This window comes from Pinus tabuliformis, chromosome 5_2, assembly GCF_031772625.1.
Source record: "Pinus tabuliformis cultivar Carrire ecotype Pingquan chromosome 5_2, CPIR1, whole genome shotgun sequence".
Taxonomy (NCBI): Eukaryota; Viridiplantae; Streptophyta; class Pinopsida; order Pinales; family Pinaceae; genus Pinus; species Pinus tabuliformis.
Genome location: NC_142306.1, coordinates 144,889,375 through 144,907,431, shown reverse-complemented (window position 1 = coordinate 144,907,431; position 18,057 = coordinate 144,889,375). Strand labels below are relative to the sequence as shown.

At 35.1% G+C, this 18,057-nt stretch overlaps 1 pseudogene; it reads right to left on the bottom strand.

Annotated features, from left to right (window-relative positions):
- Positions 1-838: 838 nt before the first annotated feature.
- Positions 839-2,371, bottom strand: LOC149157936 (aspartic proteinase PCS1-like; annotated as a pseudogene).
- Positions 2,372-18,057: the final 15,686 nt, after the last annotated feature.

Genomic DNA, 18,057 nt, shown 5'->3' with positions numbered 1-18,057 from the left:
TTTTACCATGTTCAGTTCGATCACTTGAGACACTTTCAACTATTGATTTGAAGTGTGACTAATTTTCCAAATATCTGTTGAGTTGCCTTTTTTTCACCTCCAAATTCTGTTGTGCGCTCTGTGGCATGGCAAGATATTTTTACTGCTTTTTCCCATTCTTTTATGTCACTCTTGAAGATATTTTTATTGCCTTTTCCCATTCTTTTATGTCACTCATGGCCTCAAAGTTAATCATTCTTTGGTTTCCCAGTGGTTGTTGCTGTTCTTCTTCCCTGGCATTTGGCAAGCACCGTTCTTCTTCCCTGGCTTTTGGCAAGCACCGTTCTTCTTCCCTGACTTTTAGAAAGCACTGATTAGTATTAAATTATATACCCCATACACCAATTAAAACTACCTGTGGCCAACTCTTTAACTGTATCTTTGCAGAATCCCCAAACCCCAAAAGCCGTGATCTGGTGCATATTCAAGTAATTTTGACTTGTATATATCATAGGAGATTCCCAGGAGGCCGCCCGGTTCGTTCGATTAGCCTAGTCGATGGTCTTCATGGGCTTACTGATCCCACACAAACTCTGGGACACTGATTCAACAATTTAATCACTTATAGACACTGATGGCTCATAAACAATCTGTTTGGTAATTTTCTGCTTCCTTAATTTTATTTGTTTTTTGTAATTCATTCTTGACATATATGGGGCGATCAACAAAAAAAAATTTGTTTTTCTCTTAAGCAGGTTAAATAGGGATATCTTGTTTTTCTCTTAAGCAGGTTAAATAGGATATCTTGACTCTGGTGGCTTATTAGTTCTCTTTCTCTCTCAGGCAGTCTAATGTAAAGTTGTATCAATTTGGGTGGTGGAGTGCTCCATCAATGTGCCATGTTGCAATTTCATCAATGTGCTGTGCTGTGTTGTATATCTGAATTTCCGAATGTGAAAGAGTAGATTTCCCGGCCCTTTGCAACACCATTTCCAGCATATCTTCTGGGTACTTGATAGAGGAGCTGATGACCTTCTAGCGTGATCTCTGCAGAATCAAACATCAGCGTCACGGTGCTCAGCAGCTACGAAAATGGCACACGGACGGGTCGCTGGTAGCAGAGATCCATAGGTCCCTAGAACACAAAATTTTTGCCCATGGGTTTCATTAGGAGCCTGCGGTTCTGCCGTGCAAACTCCCGCTTCAGCTGATTATACGCCTCCCCCACAAGAAATGTGAACTGAGTTCTGGAGTTGATCATGGTCTGACCTGCGCCCATGTGGTCTGGTAGGAACACAGACTTGGGGATGGGGAGAAGCTTGTTTCCAAGCTTGATGCTCTCTAACCTAACGCTGTAGGCCGCTCTGTTGAAATACGGTAGCGGAAGTGCTATTGTGAAGAGCTGCGTGTAGTGCAAATATTTGGCAAAAGGAGAATTTCCGAAGTAAAGGAGTCCTGGAGAATCCTGAGAATGGAAACGATCGGCGATACAGTATGAGAATTTGGGCGGAATATTAAGGGTTTGCAGTTGAGAAACGAAGGATAAAGCCCCACGGTTGAGACCCATCAAAGCCGGCGTGCCCGCCAGGGCCGAGGAGGCGCAACCGAGCACCAAGCCGGGAATTCGGAGAGCAGTTGCCCTTGTGTTCGAAGGCAGAAGGCTAACCACATCGCTGGTGAGGTTTCCCTCGACGTCCGTCCTATCACCGTATGCGCATGTGAAATGACAGAGACGTTTGGCATCGCAACTGGCTGGAAGGGGAAAGTCCACGGTTTTTTTAGTGCAGATGGGGGATTTGCAGGGTACTGCCTTATAGGAAGAAGAGAGAGTATGATCAAATGCAGGGGTTTTCGAACAATGGAGCCAGAAGAGCTCGCTGCCTGTGTCCAACACCATGCGTTGCTTCTGGGGAGGAGTTCCCAGCATGGCTTCCACCATGAGAGCAGGGCCGCTATAGCGAAAGGTCACTCTAGCCGTGGCTGCAGCCTTAGATGCTGAAAGATTCGCGTTTGTCTGGTTCTTCACTGTTTTACTGAGAGAATTTATGAGAAATGAAGGACAAGTAACAGCGGTGGTCGTAGTTGGGGAGAAAAGTGGAAATCCATGGCCCTCGCCATGGCTGGACGTTGCATTTGGATGGAGATTGAAGAAGTGACTCACATTCAATGGATCGGTGGTTTCAGGCGCCAGATGTCTTAATCCATTAATGCTAGAAAGGAACATCGATATGAGCACAAAAGGCATGAAGAGGAAAGGAGAGAGAACCGAGATCGCAGCCATGGGTGTAGAATGATGAAAGCAGGGCTCTAGAGTGATCAGAGACACAATGGATATGTGTTCTATAAATGAGTTTTTAATGAAAAGAGAGGGGAAACACCTTTGCCTCCATGTTCATGGCACAACTTTTCCATTTCTGTAGAGTTTGGTGGAAAAGTGTGATGGAAGACAAGGATGTCTGTCCATCCATTCCCACAGTGCTCTCGAAAAGAAATTATGGCCCATATATATTACATTGTGGTTGGAATGCGCAATATCTGTCGCCATTCAATTTTATATTTTCAGTGGTCCAAGAAATTTTTTTAAATCTGTTGCAATGAGGTAGATTGAATAAAATAATTTTTTTTATAGGGTTTATTACTATTTAATTTTATAATTCATTTTATTTATTTATATATATATACACACACGAACACGAACCTAAATGAATCTCATCAAAAAATTCGAACTCAAACCAATCCTAATCATTACCGAACCCAAACTTGAACCCGAACGATGTGACATTGACTTCATTGATCTTGGGGTTAGCCTAAATAGTTAACATTTGTTAGTTGTTCGCTAAGAGGCTAGATGCTACATCTACTGCTCAAAATCAGCCTCACATTTCTGAAATTGCCTATGCTTAGCCCTTGGATTTGCTTTGCAAATATCTGTCCATTTGCTCACACCCCAAATAGAAGTGTAGGTGTCTTAGGGTTACTAGGCCAAACCCATAGAGTTTTAAAGCATTCACATGATAGGCTTTGGCATTATGCTTATGTGCATCCTTGTTACCTAATTTTATTTACCTTATGCTTATGAGCATTATGCTCAAATGAATACACTATCACAAACCAAATTTAATAAAGAACAGTGATGTCATATTTAGCATGGTTTCGAATATTATATTTTGACTTTCTAATCTCACTATACAATTATGGTTTTCAATGTAGTATCATTCTATATATGTATATTATTCTTTATAAAATATAATAATAATATCATGGTTTCTAATGGAATTAACTTTTTAATAGAAATATATCAACATGTTTTCCAATATTATGTTTTGACTTTCTAAATGCAATATACAATTATGGTTTTCAATGAAATATATTGGTAGGGGATAGTCATGGTGGTTATTGCCTTGGTCACTAGCAAGCTTCATATATGCTTGGAGGTTTTTTGATTTTGGGTAATTAACTTAACCTCTTGATTTTGGGTAATTAACTTACTCTAAAATGAAATGATACATTCGATGTTTCCTTGTAATATAGATATAAACAAAACATCTAAAGAAAAGTAATTGCAAAATGATCCAGTCCAAGAAAACAAGGTTTTCCACAAACCAATTAACTCTTCTAGAGAAATTCAACAATTCCAATTTAATAATCCTAGCGGCCTCTCTTTGTACCTTTCGGGACAATTGCTAGTTTGTAACACAATGAGATATTATGAGTTGTTTTTTACTAAGTTTAATTTTATTTATGTTATTGAACTATTAAAATTATTGGGCTTAAAATAGCCAGAACAAATACTATTAATTATTATTTAAAAGACTTTGGATCAGATTATTAAAAGAATTAAAGAAACAATTGAACAAACTTCTGAGTACAGTTACAACTGCTCCTTCACCCTTTTTCCCTGAAGGGGAAAAGAGGGCAGAACCCAAGGGAAAAAAGGAGGACTGTGTGGCATTCTTCCTTAAGTTGGCGAACATAACCAGTGGGAAAGAAAGTGAGGTAACAAGCTGCGAGGTATGGGACTTGAGGCTGGACAGAGTCCTGATGCCCAAGGTACCTAGTTGTTCCTTATTGGCAGAAGTGGAAGGGCTCGGAGGGGGAACTTGGACGTAATTGCCGGTTCTGAGGCTGGGTGGTGAGATCTTCCGAATTATTTAACTTATATGTAACAAAATACAAATAAGTAATACTGACATGGTAATCATTATCAGTAGAATAGTTGAATGTTTACTGTAAATTGAAATGATATAGTAATAGTGAATGACCTGTTTACTGTAAGTAGATAGTTTGGAAATGGTTTAATATAGATTATGGTTATTCACTAATTTCTGGGTAGAACAGTAAGGCAAGTAGTTGATGCATGCTTTCCCAATAGATACTGATACACCTCTAGAGAACTGTACATTGTCAGTTAACAATTAATGCTTAACTAATAAGCAATATAACATTATAGACGAATGTCAATTTTATCTAGAAAACACATATGTATATAAACTGTAAAAATGCCTATTAGTTTTCTGTAGAAATAAATAAATAAATGATACAAAATGTAGGCATATCATACAACAACATATATGTCTAAATATCAGACCTTCCGTCATACACAATAATTTCTTTAAAACTGAAGGAAGAAATTTACTCGACAAACCCTTCCCTATGTTTCTGATTAATTACATGATTTCTTTGTAGTTACTAGGGTTTGTAGCTGCGAACAAGTTTGTAAAGAACCCATCCGTAGCCATGTACCTTTGTTTATTAAAAACTAACCCATGAACTCTAATTTTACTAACGCACATATATACATAAAGTATTTTAAGAAAGGAGAAAATGAATGACGTAACCGGTATATCAACTGAGAAAAATCGCGCACAACATAAATCCTCAGTAATAAACCAAACCCCAAAGCTCAACACTAGCTGTAGAACAACAGGGGTTTACATAAATAAACACGAAAGCATTCATTAATAAGTTTGTCATAGTTATATTCCGTCGAATTCAATCCATTCGAAGAACATTTCACAAAATTATAGTTAAGTTTTATCATAGGCTCGACTCAGAAGAGCATGGAACTGTATTAATTATGGGCGGCTAGTTTGAACAGAAATAAACCCAAAACTTTCATTATATTACAAATTATAGTCTAAAACTCATTCTGGCTGAAGCCGCAATATCAAACAAATTACAAGCTCTCGACACCATCTGTCTCAGAGAAGATTCTCTGAACCAAGGCATATTAAACAAGTTGCCAACACACCTGGAAGGAGCAAGGAGAAGCGGAGTTCAGCACTGGAATCATCCTCAACAATGCACAAACCGAATGAGGTTTTTGAACCAGTCCCTGAGGTAATACTTGCACAACAAATCATCATGAGAAGGGAACCACCTCTAAGATCATTCAACAACATTCAACCATGAAATGTAAGTAGGTTTACCTATAGGAGAGTTGGGAAGCCATTGAAGCTGCGACTGAACCTGTATGGAAATAGACCACCTCAGGGAGGGAAGATTTGGACAAATACTTACAAGAAGATTAGTGACATTACTTCAGTGGAACGAAGGTTGCCTCGGGACATTGGAGCATTGATCCTTTCTTGAAGACCGAAAAGGACTTAGTCGGGAACTCCATTGCTGCCTAAAATGTCATTAATTCGTTAAACAATCCCAGAACTGTATTAATCCAACCTCAGTGGAAGAAGTAAGGCATAACAGCATGACACAAGAAGAATGGGGACGAGGATAGCACCTGGAGTCTTAGAAGCAACCTGGCATAAGAGTTTCAGAAGTTCGCTATGGTAGAGCAGAGTGACGAGGTAAAGGCGAACCAAATGAATGACTCCTTTTGCCAAGATAGTCAAATAAACCTTCATCCAGGCCGGAGCAATCAACACCATTAATCGATGTCGATCGGACGATATACAGGCAACCAACCCAACCTCGGGATCCTTCCACGGTAAGTTAAGTATGGATATTAACTCCATCACAAGTGGCGAGTACGAGAACGTGTGTTCTAGGTAGGAGGACACCTCAAGGACCTGTAACATTAATGGCAGGCAGCTTACTCGAGGAAGTTGAGGGAGCGTTGGAGAAATACCGTTAGCGGTGGGATGAACCACGTAGGCTGCCTCTTTCTGACTCCGCAACTCCAACTCTAACCCTTTAACAAATATTAACCCAATACATTACCATAACAATCATGCAAGGCCATGTAGGATGTACCAATGGGTAGACAAGGCATTAATATCATAAAGTTTTAATGCTGGTTAGATTAACATAGTATATTTTATATATATATATACATAGGTAGGATGTTACAAATGGTATTAGAGCTCAAGCTCGCATACTGAGACCTCTAAGTTGTTCTAACAATCAATTAAGTTGTGATGTTCTTATATATATATGAAGCAAGATAAACTAAGTTTTGACCAATTGTGAACACAGAAGGTGAATTAGCATGAAGGATAAAATGCATAGGAGCCCCATATCGTCGAGCTATCTGGAGGTGCCTTATGTAGAGGCCAACCCAGAATTATGGGTGCAATTGGGAGACGAATGGAGACAGGCTAACACTGCCTTACTCAAGACAGTACAACAGCTTCAAGCAGAAATGATGAACCTCAGAACAAACAACGAATGATTAAGACAGGAGCAAGAAAAGATTCCTAAAATTTTGTTAGATCGGAAAAATCAGAGAGGAGCAGATCCCAGTACATAAAATAGAGAAAAGACCCCAACTGCTCATAATGAGGAAGATCATGCAGAATTTGTAGAGGGTCATAAAGAAGAAGATGAAGGGCGTTCATATAACCTTTTTGACCAAAGAAAACCAAAAAGACCAAAGATAGAATTACAAGGTGAGCTAAAAAAAATCAGACCCTCACTGTTCGAAGGAGAGTCAGAATAAGCGGTGGAAGTTTGGTTGATAGACATGGGTAAATGCTTCCATATTTATGAATATACTGAAAAAATTAAAGCAAGGCTGGTAGTTTACCAATTACGAGAAAAAGCTACCCTGTGGTGGGAAGAAATTAAAACCGTAAGGAAGATTGATGAAGAACAAGTAACATGAGAAGAATTCCAAAAACACTTTAAAGAAAAATATTTAACAGAACGTTATTATGGTGAAAAAGAAAAAGAGTTCCATGAACTAAGACTGGGAACCTTGACCATCGATGAATATGTAGCACACTTTGCTTCCCTGTTGCGTTACATTCCATATATGCAAGAAGAAAAAGCTAAGATCCAATGGTTTATTAGCATTTTGGCCAATTTCATGAAGGAGAAATTAGAATTCGACTATCCCAGAACCATGGACGATGCAGTTTGGAAGGCTCGCATTTGTTATTAGTAGATGAAGTAGAAAAATGAAGGATCTAAAGGAGTTGCTGCCAAGAAAATGAAGAATTTTCCACCAAACAGACATTAGAAAAACATGCATGGCAGAAACAATCAACAAAGGACTTTTGGAAAGTTTGTAAGAAACCCACCCAGAACTTAGAAATTCACTGAGAATAGACAACCTGAAGGAATTAGCAGAACTGTTACTGAACATCCTGTCTAGTCAATTTAACGTCTTAAATTGCTCTACATAAATTACCAATCCGGGTATCGTAAACTGATGAAGTGTGATGCACCATATGTGCTTAGTTAACCTTTTTCTTACTTCGTTGTTTTATAGATCTTATTTTGTTTTGGGGTTTTGTTTTTGTTGGTTTCCTAAAGTGTCTAATGCAAATGGAAATCCTATTCTAAGGTCTTAAGAATACTTTTAAAGGACAAGTATGGATGTAGATTTCAAGACAAAGTCTATGTCCCTAATGGTAATTTCCAAAACTTAGCACTTCAAAAGATCTTAAAACATGTTATTGATGGAGTTAGTACTTAAACAAAAGTGTAAATATGCAGCTACTTCAATCAAAATAGAATGCAACAACCAAACAATGAGCTAGTGACTATGAAACCCAGTATCCTTGCTGCTGTATAAAAAGAAAACTGAACTTAAAGCAATTCAAAAACTGTAAGCAAAGTAACCTAAATCATATTACATCAACTCATATTCTGACCCCTCACCATTCGACTCACTCTGGCTATAGGAGGTAATCATAAACAAATTGAGCAATATGATATCTAATTTGCATAAAATGAAACTAATATTAAACTACACATTCATACTTCAATCCCTCACCATTTGACTCGCTCTGGCTATAGGAGGTAACTGAAAATGACATGAGCAATTCAATAATTAACTTGCAGAAAAATAAACTAATATCAAACTACGCATTCATATTTCAATCCCTCACCATTTGAGTCACTCTGGCTATAGGAGGTAACTGAAAATGACATGAGCAATTCAATAATTAAGTTGCAGAAAAATAAACTAATATCAAACTACGCATTCATACTTCAATCCCTCACCATTTGAGTCGCTCTGGCTATAGGAGGTAATTGAAAATGACATGAGCAGTCTAATATCTATCTTGCAGAAAAGTAAATGAACAAAACAAAAATGAAAGAAATAAATAGTGCTGGAATTAGAACTCAGAAAATAAATCAGCAGAAGGACAAGATAATTCCATCATGTCATTAGTCATTAAAAAGCTATGTGCATTACTAATCTACAATCAACCGGTTGAACACACTTGCATGAATTAAAATTGCATGAATGAAAAATCTAGTCTATCAAACTTGAAAGAAATCAAATGACATAATGAAATCAAAGCAAAATTTACAAAATGAAATCTACTCTACCTTACATTCTAATATGCTCCATGACATCTACTTCACATCTCCTTCCATGTTGAGAACATCAAAGCTTTATTCAAATTCTTCAAAATTACAAAGTACAACAAAGTTCTCCAAAGCTTTCAAAAGCCATCAAGGAAGAACTACAAACTCCAAGCTAAAGAACTCACAAGCTAAAAGACTTAAGAACTAACAAATGAAGGAGAGAGATCTCCTATTTATACAAAAAGATGAGAACCATCTCATTAATGAGAGTCCATGAATCTCTCCCTCTACCTCTTGAGTCCTAATCAAAATAGGAACTGATAAGACACATGTCTTCTTAGAGTTACAATACAATTAGGAGATTTGACACATACCCTCATGATCCCATGATTCTTTCCACTCAAATTAGAATTTGGCCTTAGAGTGCCACATAAGGGTCTTCTAGAAGCCTTCTTTCAACTTACACATGTCAAAAATCTCAACCCATTTGTTAGGTATAATCATATGCACATTATTTTCTAATTTTTAACCACAAATTCACTTAAAAGGCTTAGAATTAATAAATATTGGAAAAACATAAATGTGTCCCAATGATAATGAAAGTGGGATGAATGTGGTGACATAGTAGTGAAATGGAGGTGATATAATGGACATAATAGTGAAAGTGTAATGGAAATTAATGACATTTTCAAGACTCAACATACCCCCCAACTGAAGCTATTGCATGTCCTCATGCAATATATATTACATTAACTCTTTTGATCCTTGAGCTTTGGCTTAACTTTGCATGATATCATTTGATAACTTCATATTTTTGCAAAGTGTTTTACTTGAATTGCAACATGGTTGGTTCTTATGTTACAACCATTTTTATTTTTATTTTTTATTTTGTTGCATTCTATTTTGATGTTTGAACTTTGCATAATGATATTTTGATTATTTTTTCAAAGTATATCTTTATTGGATTGCATGATGGTTGGTTCTTGTGTGACAACCATGATTTTGTTTGTATCCAATTTATCCTTTAAGCACTTTTTTTGAAAAGCCATTGTATGCTCATAATAACAATGTAATAGTTAATATATGTTGGAAGTATGTGGGCTCCTGAATATGATATGGACATGGCAAAATATGAAGATGAATGTATTCCCCCCCAACTGATGGTATTGACAATTTTATGAAATGAGGAAGAGAAATGTTTTTCCAACAATTATCATTCTAGCTTTTTAAGGAATTTTATGGTCAAAAGTTAGAAAATGACGTACCTTCACTTACCCTTTGGAATGGATGAGCTGTATGTGTAGTGGCTGAAAATTTCTGATCATATTCTTCTTCAAGTGGCTGAACAAGAGGAGTCATGGATAAAGAGATAAGATGACTTTTTATTACTTCTACTAAGACTTGCTGAGTCTGCTCCAAAATGTTGAAAATAATAGTCTTCATGTCTTCAAAACTCATTGGCACAATTCCTACTATGTGAAAAGATGTTCTGATGTTGAACATAATAAGAAATTGTTGACTTAGTGACCATTAATGGAGGCCACTAGTCAACACGAGAACTCTCATCATTGATGACAATGAGAGTCAAGATGCCCAAACACATCTTGCTAGGTACGAATGAATTTGTCGATGTCAAGTCACCTAGAAGATCTGATGAACAAGGGACATTAATGTATTCTCATTGTTTGTCAGCATGAGGACTTGCCATTAAGGCATGCAAGCCTCAAGGTGTTTTTACAAAGAACTTAGACTCAAAGGACTATGGACTCAATAATTTGCATTGAAGCAGGGCTTATTTGCGGAATGAAAATGATACAAGGAATGGAAGATGAAAATGGAAAATGGCAATGGAGAGTAGAAATGGCAATGGACAATAAGCATGTGAATGAGCCTCTTGCTTTTATTTGTGGGTTATGAATGGACAAAAAGAGATGGAAAGTGTATGTGAATGTAAATGGAAAATATGGAGTGAAATGAGGTGAATGGTTTATTATGAAGTATGGATGTGATGGAGACAATAATATCTGAAATTTTTTCAAGTGTTTGGATCTGATTTTGCATCAACATATTTCATCTTTATTGCTGATCATCCTTTTATGAAACAAATTGGTCTCTTAGAGAGACACCATTCTCTTGTAGTTATTTGTCCTTCCTCCTGGAACCTGCAAAAAAAACTAATACTTCTTCTGCAATGGAATGTAAGATTATCAAAGGAGAGAGGTGATCAATCTCTCTAGTTATGATATTTACACACAAAACAAAGAATTTGTATTAATGAAACAAGTCTTCAAAGGAAAAATCAAAAGAATTTATAACTGCTTTGGAATTGGTGCCCCAAGTTGAATTTTGCTTCTTTTCAGCAATTTATTTCATTATTTGCCATCTCAAACTCTAATGATAGATTTCTCATTGTGTAGATCTTGTTGAGATATTTCCAACGATACTTAAATCATCAAAATCTAATTTTGTATGAGAAAGATAGGTTGATTTGAACAATGGGGTTTTTCTGGCTGCGGAATTAGAGAACAGTTAATCGCGCTTGAGCCAGAGGAGTTCTGGGATGGGTGACCTCCTGGGAAGTCCTGGTTACCGGGTGCAAGCCCCGGAAGTGATGATTGATGCTATGTGATTCGTTCTCCACATTTCACTAAGTTTCAATCCCACTTCTTCACCCCTGTGAGCATCACCCGATGCAATGAGTGCTAAGTGAACTATTCAAAAATCATGAGAAATTAGTCAGTTACGACTACCTCTCATGGAAATGGTCATACGTTTGAATGACTTACTTAACGCAGTTGAATCCCAAAAATGATATCTAATATAATGCACTGCGTAAATCCCCCATACTTAAATTCAAAAAGAGTCAAGGGATCTCTACTTGAATGGTTCATGAGGCACAATACTTGCTAAGGTTTTGCAAATGGGGTAGCAAGCTAAGTGGGCTTGATTGTGGGGAAAACTCCACAGTTAAGCGCGCTTGAGCCAGAGGAGTTCTGGGATGGGTGACCTCCTGGGAAGTCCTGGTTACCGGGTGCAAGCCCCGGAAGTGATGATTGATGCTATGTGATTCGTTCTCCACATTTCACTAAGTTTCAATCCCACTTCTTCACCCCTGTGAGCATCACCCGATGCAATGAGTGCTAAGTGAACTATTCAAAAATCATGAGAAATTAGTCAGTTACGACTACCTCTCATGGAAATGGTCATACGTTTGAATGACTTACTTAACGCAGTTGAATCCCAAAAATGATATCTAATATAATGCACTGCGTAAATCCCCCATACTTAAATTCAAAAAGAGTCAAGGGATCTCTACTTGAATGGTTCATGAGGCACAATACTTGCTAAGGTTTTGCAAATGGGGTAGCAAGCTAAGTGGGCTTGATTGTGGGGAAAACTCCACAGTTAAGCGCGCTTGAGCCAGAGGAGTTCTGGGATGGGTGACCTCCTGGGAAGTCCTGGTTACCGGGTGCAAGCCCCGGAAGTGATGATTGATGCTATGTGATTCGTTCTCCACATTTCACTAAGTTTCAATCCCACTTCTTCACCCCTGTGAGCATCACCCGATGCAATGAGTGCTAAGTGAACTATTCAAAAATCATGAGAAATTAGTCAGTTACGACTACCTCTCATGGAAATGGTCATACGTTTGAATGACTTACTTAACGCAGTTGAATCCCAAAAATGATATCTAATATAATGCACTGCGTAAATCCCCCATACTTAAATTAGAGAACAGCTGCGGAATTGGACTTTAGCTGCGAAATGTGCACAGTTTCTATAGCTAAAAATCTTGAATAAAGAGTTAGTCATTAATCTTTCATCATCAGTCTAAAATTAATCAATACCTTCAGAAAGTGAGCAAATAACTTATTCATTTCATTGATTCAAAATTATTATTTTTTTCTTGACATACAGCGACTTAGTGTGGCGACTCAGTGATAACACTCAACTTGACTTCCTTTTGACCGGGCTCTTTTTCATCAAATTGGATAAAATGAATAGGACACCGTCCATGTACTGACATTCCCCCAGCTACCCATGTGGCTTGTTTTGCTTGATGACACCTGCAACCTAGAGTTTAACAAAACAGCTGCAGAAAGTTGAACTAGTTGTGGAAAGTTGAATCAACTGCGGAAAGTGGCTGAAAGAGTCAACCATCAGACACATATCCCTGACTACTCCTTTTATCTAGAAAGTTCAACTAATTTAGCTCTCCCAATGAGCCCATCATTTTTTTTTTTACTTTACTGTTTGCTTGAAAAATAAAAACTTTGAAATATGAAGCAAAACAGTTTTAAAGATGGAAATAGATCAGAGTACCAACTCTTGTGCTGCTCATATATATATATATATATATATATATATATATATATATATATTATTATTAGTATTTGTCACCAACAATTCCTATGCATGCTGTAACGGAAACACCCAAGTCAATCTCAAAATAATTGGGAAGTTTAACGTGCATGTGCATTACCTACTCGACTCATCTCTGAGAAATGGGTCATTCAGACGTGTTGCAGCAGAAGGCCTTGATAATGCCACTGTCATACATTTTCAATAACTTGCCTTATTTCTTGATTGGTAACCTTTTCCACTGCCGCAGGCCTTAGAGCAGAATTCACCTTTTTATAAATTTGAACAATGCCATTGCACGCCTTGTAAGGAATCCCCCGAATAACCAAGGAATAAACATATGCCAAAGGAATAAACATCGACAAGCTATAATCATTTTCATATAATTCTAGTGCCGTGTTTGATCCTCTCATTGTTAAACAGGAAGTAGCGGAACAAGCACAGACGGGTGGCAACAATTTCACGGGTTTTAATGACAGAGAGTCGTGTTCAATTAGGATAAGTCACATAATGGAGAGCCGCCTTAAATCGGAATTGTTGTTAACAAGCGTTAATGAATTGAAAACGGGTGGCATAAGGGAAGAAGACGTGGTGGAAAAAATCAACAAACGGTTAATCATCAGCACGCCATTATTCCAAATCGAAAGCAATTAAATAAACTATCAATTAATTGATTCAAATCTCGTTTTTTCCCCGCGGCCTGCAAAAATGGGATCCAAAGAACCGAGGATCTCTCCCAGACCGCCACGAATCTCCTAAAACAGTTTTTGGGTTATCTAATTGACTCAACTGGCGAAAAAACCCATGTTTTAGTTTTCCAAAATTCGTCTCCGTTTGGCTAGATCGTGCAGTTGAAATTTGACATTTTTCAGTGTTTTGCGTTTTTCCTGAATTAACATTTTTACTGTTCTGCATTATTACGAATTGTTGCATTCGGCCTTAAAATAAATCTCAGAGGGGGAAAAATTGTTTTCAAATGTAATTATAGTGTACGACCCAGTGAATTTCAGTGATATAGCCTCCATGGATTGGGCAGGTTGTGCCAATTCCCATGCCGCTCATATTTTAACGAGTAAAGCGCCAAGCATCCTATGAGAACAAAAATTGTTGAAGGAAAACTATAGATCCTTGGTTTCTTCAGCCTGGACCCTATTTTTTTTTATGATAGTGATTCAACCAGTCGTCCCAAGCTATTCTCAAGGAAATGGAGTTTAAAATCAGATTTTGAATACAAGTAGAATGTCTTTGGTATATTCTTTGTGGAAGACATTGTTATTCTGAAGTCTTTGATGGTTCAAAGACAAGAATTGTTGACAAAGGAAGAGGCGATGTGGCACTTAAATCTGGATCGCTAAAGTTTACAGCAATACAAGATATTTTCACAAGTTTGCTACGTATTGAATGAATCTGAACACAATCTGAAAAGTTGTCAATCAAGAGGGTATTTTAGTCAAGTTTTTCAAAGAAAACGTGAAGGCTGGGAGAATTCATCATAATTGTAACAGGTTTTTTTTTTTTTTTTTTTTTTTTTAAAGAACCAACTAGATGCTTTATTTAGGAGATGCTCAGGCTTATCCAGTGAAGCCTAGGAAATGAAGAATGAGCTTAAGTCCATTTTGGAAAACAACACAGGCTTCAAGGTAAATGAATTGAAATCAGGACTTTGACTGAGGTCTTAGGCTGGTTTTTTATTGATCCGAGCTGGGTAAATATGATGGGATCCATGTCGGAATAATTCTGGAGTTGTCCATGTGGTCGGTTTCTTCACTGGACGCCTGTAACCTGCTAAACCTTGAAACAGCTGTAGAATTCTCAACTAGCTGCGAAATCAGGGCACTTTCCGCAGCTAAGTTGCAAAACCTTATTAAAACATGATACAGTGTTTTGAGGACCACTACAAACCATAACTAGTCAATTTTGGACAATTTGAACCTATCAAAGCAGTTGAGTTCCTCTTTTTTTTTTTTGAATCAATTGAAATGATGAAGTTTATTTTGTCTCCTTTTTTTCTTTCTTTTTCTTTTTTTACATAACAATCCTTTTTCTGATCCTCCAGATCACACAAAGTGCAGGAGGGTAGCATACTCAAGAATTATTATTTTTTTTTACTTAACAAACCTTTTTCTGATCCTCCAGATCACACAAAGTGCAGGAGAAGAGCATACTCAAGAATTATTACAAAAAAAATCAGATGTAATGCAATTTTTTTTTTAATAGTTAGATGTGTGAGATCTCGAACTATATTTTAAACATGTTTCTATTAGTAATAAGATTTTAATGACAACTGACCATTTTTTATATCTTATTAGTAATTGAATTCAATTAAATAAAAGCTTCAAAATCCAAATATTTTAATTTTGATTGAATGTGGATGATACAACATGAAACAAAAACAATACCTACATTGGTCAAAATAAGCAAAAACTCATTAATTAAAGCTAACCAAGAATAGTTTTCTAACAAATGGGCATTGTTTAAAAATGGTCATCTATTATCAAAACCCAAGATGTGAAAGATAAATAATATATAAAGTGGGCGAGCTTTTGTAGAAACAAAGTTTAGGTCTAGAAAATCTAACAAGTAGTAGAGGATCATTTTCAACTATTGAATTGTATATCCTACACAATTTGTGTAACTTTTGGTTGTTCTTGCCGAAAAAGTTAGGTAGAATATATTTGTATAAATAACGAACATATCCTTTTTTTAATTAAAATTTTGAATACAACAACATGTTATAGAAACAGTGTAACTTTTGGTTGTTCTTGCCCAAAAAGTTAGGTAGAATATATTTGTATAAATAACGAACATATCTTTTTTTTAATTAAAATTTTGAAAATTTTTGAATACAACAACATGTTATAGAAACAAAATCATGGTTGGCTTTCAAATTATATAATTGTTATTGGACATATGATATAAGGACATGAAAAGGAGGGATTGTGTGAAAATCACTTATCGTGAGATGTAGATTGATTTTGGCATCATTTTCAGGTTTTGATGAAGATCTCGTAAAGTATATTTCCATGATGTCATTAGAATAATAAAAAGTCAAGGGTCATTAATAAAAATCAAATGAAATTTATGGGTTATCAATATAAGTAAGGGAAAATTTGTTTACAAGTGCATTAGATGAAAATAATAGTCCATAATGCACAAGATGATCATTATATCATTAATTTTCTACCAGAGATGATCATCACAAACTATGTACTATCTAGGTGAATTCTACATCACTTTGTACTTGAACTGAAGTGAATAATTGATGAGTTGGTTATTGCAATTGAATCAATTTTTTTTTATATATTTTAATTTTTTGCATTGTATATAAATATGTCATTTCCAAAAGAGCACTACCACATTAGATATGTCAACAATATCATTTGTCTATTGCACTTTGGTATTCCATGAGGGTATGACGAGCCATTGATTTGCATTACGATTAAGATAATGTAAGTTATTGGTTCAATGATCTCTCAAGTGATTTTTTAGGAAAATATTATCCATGATGCATATTAATTCTTAAAAAAGAGTGAAATCATGCACAAACAAGTTGGAATAATCATCTGCTTCCCTAACTTCTAAAATTTGTATCTTTTTTTTACATCAAGAAAAAGCAACTTTTTTTCTCTGTGTATTTTAACTTAATCAAAACAATAATAATACCAATGTTAAAAAAATAGAATAAACAAATAAAATTCCACTTAAAAATTTGTATAAATTTAAATAAACTTCAAATTAAAACCATGAAAATTTATTAAATTAATTTGAAAAAAAGAGTTAAACCAATTACTATTGTCACTCCACATAAAGGTTAGGTATTAATAATCTACCCATTCCTATCGCTTTTATTGAAATTAATGATCATCTCTGGTTTATTTTTAATTAAATTTCTAGATTACTTAATCATTATTTTGTAATTACAATGTAATTTGTAGTGCACAAAATTTACATTGGGTATGGAAAGAAAAGTAATGTTAGGCCAAAAATAGTCAAAGTAACAATGAAAAGAAGAAATGCACAGTATGACAACATAATTTAAAGTTAATTTATTTTAAATTCTTTTGCACTTTTATTCTTTCACTTTTGAAGATTAATTTGTAAATTGATTAATTGGTAAATTTATTAAGTTTAATAATAATTGAATTTTAAAGTTATATTCAAATTAGAAATTAAATTAGTTGTGAAATTTTATTATTTATTGAAAAAAAACTCTATTTTATACAATCATTTGATTATTAAAATTTACAAAATACATATACTCAATTTACTTTAAATTTAAATTTATAATTGTATAATAAAAACACTCATTATAAATACTTTTTAATTATTAAACACACAACTTATAGTATAAAAAAATCTATTTTAAAACTTAAACTCTAAAATAAACATTACCTCATATCTCATATTATATCAGAATACTATATTAATTTATAGAAAAAAATAAATTTAAATTAAAAATTATTCTAATAATACATAAGGAAAAATATAATTTAATATATGTACATTATAATAAATATGAAATTTATTTATTTATTTATTTTAACCAATAAAATAATAATAAAAATATAAACCTTCTAAATATTATTGTAAATATGAATTTAAAAACACCAATATATAATTTACAATATTCATAACACAATTATGGAACAATTATCAATAATGTAAACCATTTTGTTGTGAGATTTTGAACCCCATGGATTAAATTTCAGAGTACTGGAAAGAGTAAATATAAAAGGCTTTAACTATGGGTGACGCAACACTAAGTCCATGCTATTGGCATAGTGACGTGACTGCAATTATAAAGTGACATTGCAGTTTTTCCGTAAGAATTATGTAAAATGTGTCTATTGCTACTAAATAATTTAGTTAGAGATGGTAAATTGGGTTGTGAAGTTAATTTATGATATATATAATTATGTATTTTTATATTTATTTATATATATATGTGTGTTTGGTTATATTTTTATTTTAATTCATATATTTTATTTTGATGGT